We start from the raw sequence: 13151 nt of genomic DNA, 5'->3' as shown, positions 1-13151 counted from the left end.
CAGTCACACAAAGGGTTTAACAGATCAGCATTTAATCCAAAGGAATGAATCTCAAAAAGGCTGTGAGGAGCTGATAGTTTTGGTTTTGGATTAGGGAGCATGCAGTTAGATGGGGCAGTGGAGAGAGTACAAACCTTGGAGTCAGGAAAACCTGTGACCTCTCTGAACCTCAGTTTCCTCATCTGTAAAATGGGAATAATAGTAACATTTGCCTCACTGGATTAGTTCTAGGATGAAAGCACTATATAAATGCTAGTTATTATTATTGTTGTTTGTTACAGGAGGTCATGCTTTTCTGATTGATTAAGATTTTTTTTAAAAATCATATAATGCCCATGAGGGCAAGACAAAGAGAGATGAAAGATATGAGTGGAAGTATTAGACAGGGAGTACAGATTCCTAGGACCAGTTCTGGTTCTGACGCTAATCAGTTGTGGGACATTAGTCAGCCTCTCAGCCTCTCACCCTCTCCAAGTCAATCAATCCACCAAGAATTTATTATATTTTATTATATTTATTATATTTTATATTCTATTCGGAGGCAGGTAAGTGGTAGAGTGGATAGAGCCCTGGAACTGGAATCAGAAAAACTGAAGTTCAAATCTAAGCTTCAGACACTAGCTGTGTGATCAAGTCACTTAATTTATATCTGCCTCCATTTCCTTAACCTTAAAATGGGAATAATAATAGTATTGAAAAGATTGTTGGAGGATCAAACGAGGTAGTACTTAGCAAAGTACCTGGCCCATAGCAGGCATTTAATAAATGCTTTTTCTTTCCTTCTTTCCTCTTCCTCCTACCTATCCTTCCTTCCTTCCTTCCTTCCTTCCTTCCTTCCTTCCTTCCTTCCTTCCTTCCTTCCTTCCTTCCTTCCTTTCTTCCTTCCATCCATCAACATGCTAGATCCTGGCCATAGGAAGAGAGAAATGAAGTACTTCCTGCCTTCAAGGAGCTTATTGTGGGGAAACAACTTGTATATATCAATCAATTAATCAATAAACATTTATTAAGAGTCTACTATGTGCCAGGCAATGTGCTAAGTGCTGGGAACACACAAAAAAGCAAAAGACAGCCCCTACCTTTGAGGAGCTTAGTCTAGACAACATGCAAAAAAAAAAAAATAGACAAAATCAACTATATATAGGATTAATAGGAAATAATAGAGAGAATGCACTGTAATTAAGAGGGTTTGGGAAAGTCCTGGGCACTAGCAAGGGGGGTGGGGAGGCAGCAGGAAAGATTTCTCATAAGAGGTAGTGTTTGAACTGACTTTTGGGTCTGTCTCCTTCTCTATAAATGAAGGGTCCCTATGGTCCCTTCCAATACAAGTGCTCTGTCATTTTATGAAAGTGGCATTACTGAAAGGGGAAAAGCCCCAGGTTTGAACCTTCTTTTGAGGAGGTCTTACACTGTGGCCTGGGGCCTTGACATTTGAAGGTGGCAGGCTGAAACCTAAAAGGGGAACTTGTCCCAGCAGGCTCAGTCTGCTGAAGCAGGTAGTTGCTTTTCTTTTATGTTTTTGGGTCAGTTTACAGTTCTTGAAAGTTTCCATTTGACAAAAAAAAGACCCATGCAAATACCCACTGCCCTGTTCACACAGGAAAGGAGTGACGTGGCCTCCAAGAAGACATCCTTCCTCCCTGAGGCTCAGGTGTATACAGGTGAATAACTGACTGGCAAACATATCTTCAGCCCTTTCCACTGGGCACTGACCAGGAAGAGACTCCTGAGCAACCCTCATGGCAGGGTGTGGGGAGGCAGCAAGAGCTCTGTGTCTCTCCAGGACACTGGCCTTTCCCCCGGCCTCTCTCCTACCCCTCCTTCCTGCCCTCATGGCCCCAGACCAGGTCAGGGCCAGCTCACAAGCCACCTTCTTTCTACTCCATAGAGGACTCCAAGGGTTGGCCTGGCCCCTCCACCCCCTTCTCTGTTGCTTTCAACTAAACTTTCTCTTTTGCTTGGTCCCACGAGAAACAGAAGGAGATTTCCCAGCTTTGTCCCTCCCTTTCCTTCCCTAAAGCAGACACAGCCCACTGGAGATTTTCTAAGGGTTGTTGTTGCTAGAAGCAGTAGGAGAATAGGATAAAAATAACAAAGTCCCCCGAAAAATTATTGCTGGCTTTTACTTTAGCATCAAGAAGAAATGCTTTGAAAACTATACAAATTTAAGGTATTATTATCTTTTATATGTAGAAATTTTCCCTATCCTTTAAAGATATCTTTCAAGACACAAATCATTCCTTTGATTCCTTCCTCTTCCTCCTCTGATAGCACAGAGTACTTAATGGCATACGTCTTATCTCGCCTCCTAGACCTAGCTCCAGGGAGGCAGGAATAGTATTTTATTCATTTTTACCCAGCCATCATCCAAGAAAGAAAGGAGAAAGGGCTCGCCACTCCTACTACCACCACCTGCCACCTGGAGGCAATAAGATGAAATTCTGAGGAGGAAAAAGGAGGCAGCATGTGCCAAGAAGACCAGCTCCCCTCCTCTCAGAGGTGGGATGGTCCAGGACTCTAAGCCAAGATGGCGGCTTAGCAGCAGTGAAAGCTGGAATGGCTCCAAGAATCCTCTCAAACCAGGACTCTGAGCCCAAGAGCCCTGCTAATGGCAGCACTCCCAGACCATAAGTCTTGATTCCAACCTGGCATACCTGCCCCAGGTAGCCATCCCAGAGGAAATAGAAACCCTCATAGAAAAGGAGCTGCCATTCTTGCCCCCACTAACAATATTCATGAAAGAGTTGATGCTGATGAACCCAAGAGTCCAAGGAGTAACAGCCCTCTACCGCCAAATGGCAAGCCCTGTTTCCAATCCAGCTCCTCTCTCCATCTGTACCCTCATAGTTCAAAGAAGCCATCCTTGTGGAGGAGATAGGACCTGACAACCCTCTCTTCATGGGTGGCTGCTCCCAGCTCTTAGAAGCCACAGCTACTAGAAAATTCTCACCACCAAAGTCCTTGATCCTGTCAAATGGTCAACCTCGAAAATGGATATGAGTTTATCAGTGGAAATGAAATTAAAGGAGTATCACATCCACTTTGCCACTACACCCACCAGAGAGAGAACTTTCCATCTGCCCCCGAGATGAAACTTCCTATCTATGTTGATAGATGGATGGATGGATGGATATAGATAGGTAAGTAGATAGATAAAGTAGATAGATAGAGAGATAGATAGACAGGCAGATAAGTAAATAGATAGACAGACAGGTAGATAGACAGGTAGGTAGATTAGATACAGGCAGATAAGTAGATAGATAGATAGATAGATAGATAGATAGATAGATAGATAGATAGANGCAGATAAGTAGATAGATAGATAGATAGATAGATAGATAGATAGATAGATAGATAGACAGACAGACAGACAGACAGATATTTAACAAAGTATCATATTTTTGGAAAGTAGCAATATGGCGGTCTTGTTTGTTGAATCTGCATCATAGTTTCACTGATTAAAAGTTGGAAGAAGTCTTAAAGACTTTAAAATCCAGGCCCATTTTATAGATGATGTAACTAAGGCCAAGAGAGGCTATCCAGGGTCACACAGCTAGTAAGGGACTTCAGGCAGGATTCAAACCCCAGTTGTTAGAGATATCCCCAAGAAGGAATATATTTTGACATCACTTTGTAGAAACCTACAGTTTCAGGCTGCAGTCTTCTGCAGGGACTCAGTCCTGAAATGGGATAATTCTTTAAAGTCTCATTGCAAATGACATCTTTCAGAAATCTTGAAAACCGAAAGCTCGCCTTTTCTTAAACCAAAATGAGATGGGAAATTCTAAAGACTCCCTTGAGTTCTTCCTGACTCCATGCCCTGTCTCCTCTCCCTTAACTGCCTCTATCTGGATTTAACTGGTTTTTTATAATCACATACTGCTCAGATTCAGGGACTGTCTTCTTCATCTGTCTCCCCGATGAGCATAGAGCACAAGGCTTTGCAAAAAGTTGAAAGGTTTCTGAGCAGTCTCTTAGTCTAACATCTGCATTTTATAGATGAAGAATAGAAGACTAGAGAAGTGAAATAAGTCAGGAAAAGACTTGGGACTTGAACGAAGGTGTCCTGACTTGGTCCAGTGTTCTTTTTGGCACTGCTAGGTAATTTGTAAATATTCATCCCACATTTTATTAGATAAATGATGATTCTCTTTTCCCACATGAGGGATATTCAGCAGCTGGAGTAGGAAATGGCAAACTATCTGTGTGACCCTTGATAAGTCAATTAACCATGAGCTAGAGAAGGAAGAGAGAGAGAGAGAGAGAGAGAGAAAGACAGGGACAGGAAGAGGAAGGGTGAGAGGGAGAGGGAAGGGGGGAGAGAAAGAGGAGGAGTTGGACTTGATGACCTCTATAATCCCCTCCTGGATTTGGACTCTATAGGGATCAGGGTTAGTGTGCCAGATTTTACACTAACTATAATGTCGGGCAAATAATAACCTTTGAGAATGTCAGTTTTTTTCATCCGTAAAATGAGACATTTGGCCAGAAGTGTGTAGGTAAATGTTTAAGGACAAGCTCTCCAAAATAATGTATTCCAGACAATTTTAAATTTAACCTGAATTAGAGTAAAGTGAACACAATGACGAGAACATTGTACACAGTAACAGCAATACTGTACAATGAACAACTGAATAACTTCGCTATTCCCAGCACTACAATGATCCAAAACAATCCCAAAGGACTCATAATAAAAAAAAAAATGTCAGGGGGCAGCTGAGTAGCTCAGTGGATTGAGAGCCAGGCCTAGAGACGGGAGGTCCTAGCTTCAAATGTGGCCTCAGCCACTTCCCAGCTGTGTGACCCTGGGCAAGTCACTTGACCCCCATTGCCTACCCTTACCACTCTTCTGCCTTGGAGCCAATACACAGTATTGACTCCAAGACAGAAGGTAAGGGTTTAAAAAAAAAAAAAATGTCATCTGCTTCCAGAGAAAAAAACTGGACTCTGAATTCAGACCAAAGCAAACTTTTTTTACTTAATTTTTTTTTGTTCAAATTTCCTTCCACAAAAGGATTAACAAGGAAAAATGTTTTGTTTGCACACGTAAAAGATATATATCAGATTGTTTACGTCCCAGTGGAGATGGGGGGGTTGGAAAGAAGGAAGGAAGGCTTCAGTCTGCATTCAGATTCCACGAGTCTTTTTCTGGAGGTGTTTGGCATCATGAGTCTTTTGTCTTGGATGATTGTATTGCTAGGAATAGCTAATAACAATTGTTCATCCTACAATATTGCTGTTACTATGTACAATGTTCTCCGGGTTCTTTTCATTTCTCTCTCAGTTCATGCCTTTTCATGTTTTTCTGAAATCATCCTATTTGTCATTTCACAGCATAACAGTACTCCATCACAATCATAAACCACATTGTGTTCAGCCATTCCTCAATGATGGGCAGCCCTTCAATTTTTCTTTTTTTTTTTTTTTAAACCCTTACCTTCTGTCTTAGAATCAATACTGTGTATTGGCTCCAAGGCAGAAAAGTGGTAAGGGCTAGACAATGGGGGTTAAGTGACTTGCCCAGAGTCACACAGCTAGGAAGTGTCTGAGGCCACATTTGAACCCAGGACCTCCCATCTCTAGGCCTGGCTCTCAATCCACTGAGCTACCCGGCTGCCCCCTCAGCCCTTCAATTTCTAATTCTTTGCCACCACAAAAAGAGTTGATATAAATAGTTTTCAACTCTAAGACAGAAAAGTGGAGAGGCCAGGCAATTGGAGTTAAATGACTTGACCAGGGTCACACAAGTAGGACATGCCAAGATCAAATTTGAACACAGGGCCTCCTGACTCCAGGCCTAGCCTGGTACTCTACTCACTGTGCTCTCTAGCTACCCCTTATCACCCTCCTTCTAACCCTGGATGCATTGTTTTTGTTTGTGCAAAACCTTTTAATATAATCAAAATTATCCATTTTACATCTCATAATGTTCTCTATCTCTTTTTTGGTCCTTCTTTTGGTATACATACAGTGTGAGACGTTGGTCTAAACCTACTTTCTGCCATACTGTTTTCTAGTTTTGCCAGAAATTTTTGTCAAATAGTGAGTTCTTGTCCCAAAAGCTTAGGTTTGGGAGTTTATCAGACACTAGATTACTGAGGTCATTTACCCCTAATCTATTCCATTAATCAATAACTCTATTTCTTAGCTAGTACCAGATTATTTTAATGATGACCACTTTATAATTCAGTTTGAGATCTGGAACAGCTAGGTTTTTTATTTTTTATTTTTCATTGATTCTCTTGACATTCTTGACTTTGTTCTTCCAGATAAATTTTACCATCATTTTTTCTGGCTCTAAAAAACAACTTTTGGGTAGTAATTTGATTGGTAGCCCTTCATCATTTCAAATAGCACAACAGCATTCTATCACATTCATATAATCATAATTTATTCTGCCATTTTTCAACAGATAGATACTTAAGCCTCTATATTACTAAATTAGGCTTGTTATATACACTTGTGAAAGCTTTTTGGGTTGAGATTCCTTTTGCATGTAGTAAATAAATACCTGTCCCTTAACTGACTTCTACTGTACATTGAATATTCTTCTACTCCTCACTTTAGGGAGATCCTATATAATGAGTGAAATGTAAGCTTTAAGGAATTTCTCCCCAGGCACCAGGGACTAGAGTGGGGTTCTTTAGAGGCCATAGTCCCTAGGATCTGCAGAGCGGAGGAGTACCTTAGTCAGAAGGGAGAGGGTGCATCACTCTGGTCTTACTGGGCCCAGCAGCATTTAGAATTGTTAAGACTATAAATGTAGAGGGTAGCAAACAACCAGACCCCTTCCCCGCCAAAATAAATACGTTACATACCCTATGAGATAAGCACTGACTCTGGGTTCAAATCCTACTTCTAACTTATTACTTAGGCTTAAGAAACTTAAACTCTTAGGACGTCAGTTTCTTCATCTGTAAAATGAGATGATTAGATTAGATGATTTCTAATATTCTTTTCAATTCTGACTTTTTTTTTCTGTAGATGACACACTGCTTCATTTTATTGTGAATTTACCATTTCAACATACAAAGACCAAGTAAGACTATAGAGGAAATGGCGAATTTCTATGTAGTTTTTTAAAGTACATATTCAAATTTAGAGTCCTCACAAAATGTCTCCACTTGTTTGTGTCCCCTTCTATAGTCTTTTTCTTTTCTCCTGTTCATCTAAAAAATGTTTCTGATACTTGCCTTTCCACTCATGACTCTGTCTTTCCTTATGTGCCCCCTAGTGGTATGAAAGTTAGTGATTCCATTGCCTTCCTCTTAAAAATGATAACTGGCATTTATAAAGCCATTCCAAGCAACTAGAGATCATCTAAGCAAGGCAGAAAAGAGAAGAGCATGAAGACTCTGAGGTATAGCCTGCGGGAGAGGAAAGAGGGCACATCAAGGTCTACCCTACTTTTTCAGTTTGTGGCTGTGGTGGTTCATTAAAAGTGTTTAAGTGGCAAACCTTGAGCAGACAGAAAAGCTTTACAACTGGTAGAGAATCCAGTCAGCTAGATTTGACAATTTGTGTGTCTTCCAGAAATCTACACATTAAGAACCCGACTGCTTAGACACATTGCCCTCTCTCAAGCCACATGCCATTTCTTAAAAATTTGGACATGATACACTTTGTCAATTTATACTTTCAAAGACCTTTTCCCTACTGTGGTATGGTAGGAATGCTCACCCATACATTGGTCTGTGGCATCTAGACCTAACATGGATAAAAAATGGCTTTGCTCAATGCTGGCTTTCTGCCATTTTGGATATTCCAAATGGTTATACCAATCTACAAGTTTCATTGGATACATGGTCATGAGAAATATCGTCATCCTCTGGGCATTAAGAGAGTCTTCACAAAAATCCCAGTGTGGATCTCCACATCTCCACTTCCTGGGCATGTTGTTCATACACATGAACAGCAATTTCTATACACTTTGTTGTTGGGATCCTCCACAATTCTGGAAGTTGTTTTTTTTTGTTTGTTTTTTGTTTTTTTAAGCCAAGGGCAACTAGGTGGTGTGGTGGATAATGCTGAGCCTGGAGTCAGGAAGACTCATCTCTGGGAGTTCAAATCTTTCCTCAGACACTACTAGCTGTATGATCTGGGACTAGTCACTTAACCCTGTTTGCCTCATTTTCCTCATCTGTTAAAATGAGCTGGAGAAGGAAATGGCAAAACTTTCCATTATCTCTACTCAAAAAAATCCTTAAATGGGGGTTATGAGAAAAAACACTATCCACCATCCAAAGAAAGAACTGTGGGAGCAGAAACGCAGAAGAAAAACATATGTTGATCACATGGTTCGATGGAGATATGATTGGGGATGTGGACTCTAAATGATCACTCTAGTGCAAATATTAATAATATGGAACTAGGTCTTGATCAATCACACATGTAAAACCCAGTGGAATTGCTTATTGGCTACAGGAGGGGCGTGGGAAGAGGGGAGGGAAAGAACATGAATCATGTAACCATGGGAAAATATTCTAAATTAATTAAATTGTTATTATTTTTAAATCCCCAAATGGGGCCACAAATTAAGTGTGGGATACTACTGAACAATAACAACAAAACGTGGGCTCTCCATCAATAGATTCTTCCTTACCACTGCGCAGCCTACCTTCATTTCTGGTCAAATGTCCCTCAGATGATGTCCTATTTCTCTTGCCCAATTCCTTGATTGGCTTTGTGGTACAGCCCAGCACACTCATGCCCATCCTGCAGTTTTCCATTGCCTTTTTACTCTCAACTTGAATTCCTCAGAGACAGTAGCATTTCCACTTTGAAAGACACAACGGTAAAATTTATAACTCAATGGGATGTTTTCTAAATTTTCTATTTTTACAAACCTGGCCTCAAAAATTGTTTAAAAAAAAAAAGTAGGTTCTTTGATAAACTTGCTGGTGAACTGGCCTAACCCTTTTCCCACTATTAACAATTGTGATCTGGTTTATTCTTGCTTTTATTCTTGCAGACATGCTTCCAACCTCAAAAACTTAAAACAAAAGCTATAAAAAGAAAATCTAGCAGAGGGCTCTGATCAGCCCCTCCTTGTCAATAAATGAGTACCCAGAATATTATGTTTCAAATGTTTAGAACCAGAATTTGTTTCTCAGATTGTGTAGTTCCAGCATTAATACAAACAAGGGGAAAAAAATCAGAGAGGGACACATTGTTATTCAGTCATTTCAGTTGTGTCCGACTCTTCCTGACCCCGTTTGGGTTTTCTTGGCAAAGATACTAGAGTGGTTTGCCATTTCCTTGTCTAACTAATTTTTACAGATGAGGAAACTGAAGTAAACAGAGTTAAGTGACTTACCCAGGGTCACACAGCTAGTAAATATCTGAGGCCGGCTTTGAAATCAGGAAAAAGTCTGACTCCAGGCTTGCCATTCTACCTGCTCAAAGAGAGAGATGCGCCATGATTATTATTATTTTTTAAACACTTACCTTTTGTCTTAGAATCAATATTATGTATTGGTTTCAAGGCAGAAGAGTGGTATGAGCTAGCTAGGCAATAGGCATTAAGTGACTTGCCCAGGGTCACACAGCTAGGAAGTGTCTGAGGGCAAATTTGAACCTAGGACCTCCCATCTCTAGGCCTGGACACCAACATTATTATAAATAAAACAGATAGGTAGGTAGTTCAGTGGATAGAGAACCAGGCCTAGAAACAGGTGGTCCTGGGTTCAAACCTAGTTGATCATCAATGTAAAAGTGTTTAGCACAGTGCTTGGTACATAGATATTTAATACGTGTTTACTGAATTGATTTTTGTTAATGGTTAGACTACAAGTTTTTCATTTTGTTCCAATCTCAAACATCAACTAGTAGGGGTAATGGCCTGGTCAGCCATGGCTTGCAACATCCTGGACATGCCCTCACAACCAGTCTAAGCATTAGTGGTCCACTTTCATAAATGAGGAAACTGAGGAACAGAGATTCATTAGTAGTCATACAACTAATGTTGAAAGGCAGAATTCAAACCCAGATTTCCTGACTCCAAATTCCATCCTTTTTCTGTTACTCCATGAAATTTCAGAATAAGGCAAGGATGCGTATTGAATGGTCCAGGGAACCAGGACCTTTGAAGTATATGGTACATATACACCTGATTGTGGGAGGGCCAAAGTGGGCCCATGAGTTAGCAAGACTGGGGCAAACTACTCAGGATTTAAAAAGGGAATAGAGACCATGCTCAGGATGCCCAGCATATGTGTACTTTACAAGCTAAACAAGCATTGGATTAGAGGATTTCTAAGGTGCATTTTTGCTCTAGTATATAATTCTATGAATGAGTGGTGGTTTATAGAGTTCATTCCAAGTAAGGGGATTGTAGAAAATGTTTTTTAAAGTCCTTTTTTCTTTTTAAGCCCTTACCTTGTCTTAAAATCATTATTATGGATTTGTTCCAAGGTGGAAGAGCAGTGATAGGCAATGGCGTTAAGTGACTTGCCCAGAGTCGCACAGCTATTAAATATCCGAGACCAGATTGGAACTCAGGACCTCCCATCTCTAGGCTTGACTTTCAATCCACTGAGTCACTTATCTGCTCCCACAATCCTTATTTCAGATATGTTAAGGTTAAAGAAACCAACTTTAAAAAATTTAAGGATGGTTGAGAGGGGAGAAAAATAGAACCCACTCCTACAACAGAAAAACAAACAGGCCCATATCTGTGATACATGTTGGATCCCATTGCCCACTCAGGGCAATCTCAAATGCCTATTGAAGTAGATATGCCTAATTGATTGAACAACAAAAAAAAGTTACATGTCGATAGGTCTCTGAATCATGGAGTGTGTTAGGATAGCAAATGTTGAATTGGAATAAAGGATAAGCAGGAATTTAAAATGTGGATTTGATTCAAAGATATCCAAAATCAGGATTTTATCCCATGGTTCAAAGCAAGTCAGGCTAGGAGTCAGAGCAGACATCTACAGTGGGGAAAACCACCCAATCCAAGGCTATAGGTGTAGGGATTAAAATTTAGGGGTTTGACTAAAATATGAGAATTCTAAGGTAATATTGTAGTTGCTGATTTAAAATATTATGTAGCTCAAGTCTTAGTAGCTTTTATTTACAAAGAGGTGGAAAGAGTGAAAGTAGAGAAATGTAAGAAGAGAGCAGAGAAAATGTCTAGCCCATTAATGGGCAAACTATGGCCCACAGGCCAGATACAGCCCCCTGAAATATTCTATCTGGCTGTGCGACATTATTCCTAATCTGACGAATACAATGAGTAGGATACAATAGAATGAAACTTCAAAAGAGTTGTCTTAGAGACAGACTGACAGATGAGCATTTCGTTTCCTTTGCCCCCTCTTTAAAAAGTCTGCCCATCACTGGTCTAGCCTATTACATTAAATGTTGTTCCAGTGTCTGGCTCAGCCCCGGCAGGGCTTATTAGCCCTAAGCCAGAGGACCCAGTGATGTCTTATACAAAGGTTTCAGCAACACAGCCTCCTTTAGGAGAAGGAGGCCTCTCTGGAACTAATTTCTCCAAAAGCCAAGAAGGGAAGGTCAGCTACTCACTCACCCAAGACGAAGTCCAAAGGAGAAGATCCAGGGACAGTCCAAGTTGCCAAGGTCCCAAGCTGAAGCTGAAGTCCCAGTCCAAAGCCACTTTCAAAAGGCAAGTCACCAACCGAAGCTCCAAGCTGAAGATTCAAGCCAAAAACTCAAGCCAAAGACCCCTTGGACAGGAAGTTCAGGACTTTTTATAGTCCTTTTTCCAGTCCCTTCCGGTTCTTCCTCCACTTCATAAGGGCCAATCACAGCTTTCAAATTGCCTAGCACTGCCCAGGTAGGCAGTGTCTGTGGGATCCACCTCTCATCCTTTGAGGGTGTAAACTCTTATCAAAGGATTCACAAGTTTCTGGAGTTATCACCCATTTTAGGTAAGTGACTTGGGAACTCCCTTTCTTAGAGTTAAGTAGGGGTGTTTAAGTTTTTGGTTGATTAACTCAAAATAGACAAAGAGAATAAAGAATTCCCTTTCACAAAGGTTAAGGGTGCCTGATGAGGAGGGCCCATTATGTACCTCTGGGGACATGTTCACCATAAGCATGAAAACAGGTTTTAATTTAGCAATGGATTAAATTTCTTCTGCTCCAGCAGACAGATCTACCTACTGGCAGACAGAGTTTGTTGGGGACAAGCACACTACTCACTACAGAGACCTTATAAAGCCATGTGTCTAGAGTGGGGGCTCACAAAGCAAAGAAAATTACTAAACTGGTTATGCAACTCCACAGAAGAATGCAAATACAAAATTCCCCATGCTCTCAATTCTGACTGCTTATGACACAATCTTCATCACTTTAAATCCTATAATCCTTAAATTTACTCAAAAGTTTCATGTTAACGTATGAATCGATTGGCCTAACAAGATCCTTTGTTCACTTTTCCAGGGCCTGTTTCTAAATGTGCCCACATTCAAAGTAAACTCAAGATCGGGAGGGAACAAAACTCCCATCAAACACAAGAATTGTTAGGACCATACTGCCAAAATTAAAGGACACATCCTATCTTTCTGTTAATAAGCTAAATATGGAAGTGTTTTGCATGACTTCTTATGTATAACCAATAATACCAAATTGCTTCCTTCGCAAAGAGGGAGGAAAGGCAGGAGGGAGAGAACTTGAAACACCAAGTAAGCCAGACCTACATGTTAATAAAGAAATCATTTTGACAGCTGTGTGGAGGTCAGATGGGAATGGAGGCTGATTGAAAATGTGGTATGAGTGAAAGAAACTGAGGAGGAACCTGAGGTCTCAAAGCTAAGTGACTAAAAGGAAAATGACACCCTCAACAGTAATGAGGAAACTAAGAAGGGTCACTTTGGAGGAAAAGATAAAGAGTTCTGATTTGGAGGTGTTAAGTTTGAGATGCCTAAGTAACAACAAGTTTGAGATGTGCAATGGGAACAGGATTTGAGGTCTGAAGGTGGATTCACAGCTGCATAAAGATGATAATTGAACCCAGGGGAGTAGAGTTTACCAAGTGAGTGGGGAGAGAACAGAGAAAAGGGTGCAGCAAAGGAGACTGAGGATTAGTCAGATAGGAAGTGAATCAAGAGATAATACCAGTGTCAAACTATAGAATCTTAATAAAATCAGACCAATAAAAACTGCCAATTTTCTTTCATACAA

Source organism: Gracilinanus agilis, chromosome 1 (assembly GCF_016433145.1).
Source record: "Gracilinanus agilis isolate LMUSP501 chromosome 1, AgileGrace, whole genome shotgun sequence".
Taxonomy (NCBI): domain Eukaryota; kingdom Metazoa; phylum Chordata; class Mammalia; order Didelphimorphia; family Didelphidae; genus Gracilinanus; species Gracilinanus agilis.
The sequence above is the reverse complement of the archived record's forward strand: the minus strand, read 5'-3'. Positions refer to the sequence as shown.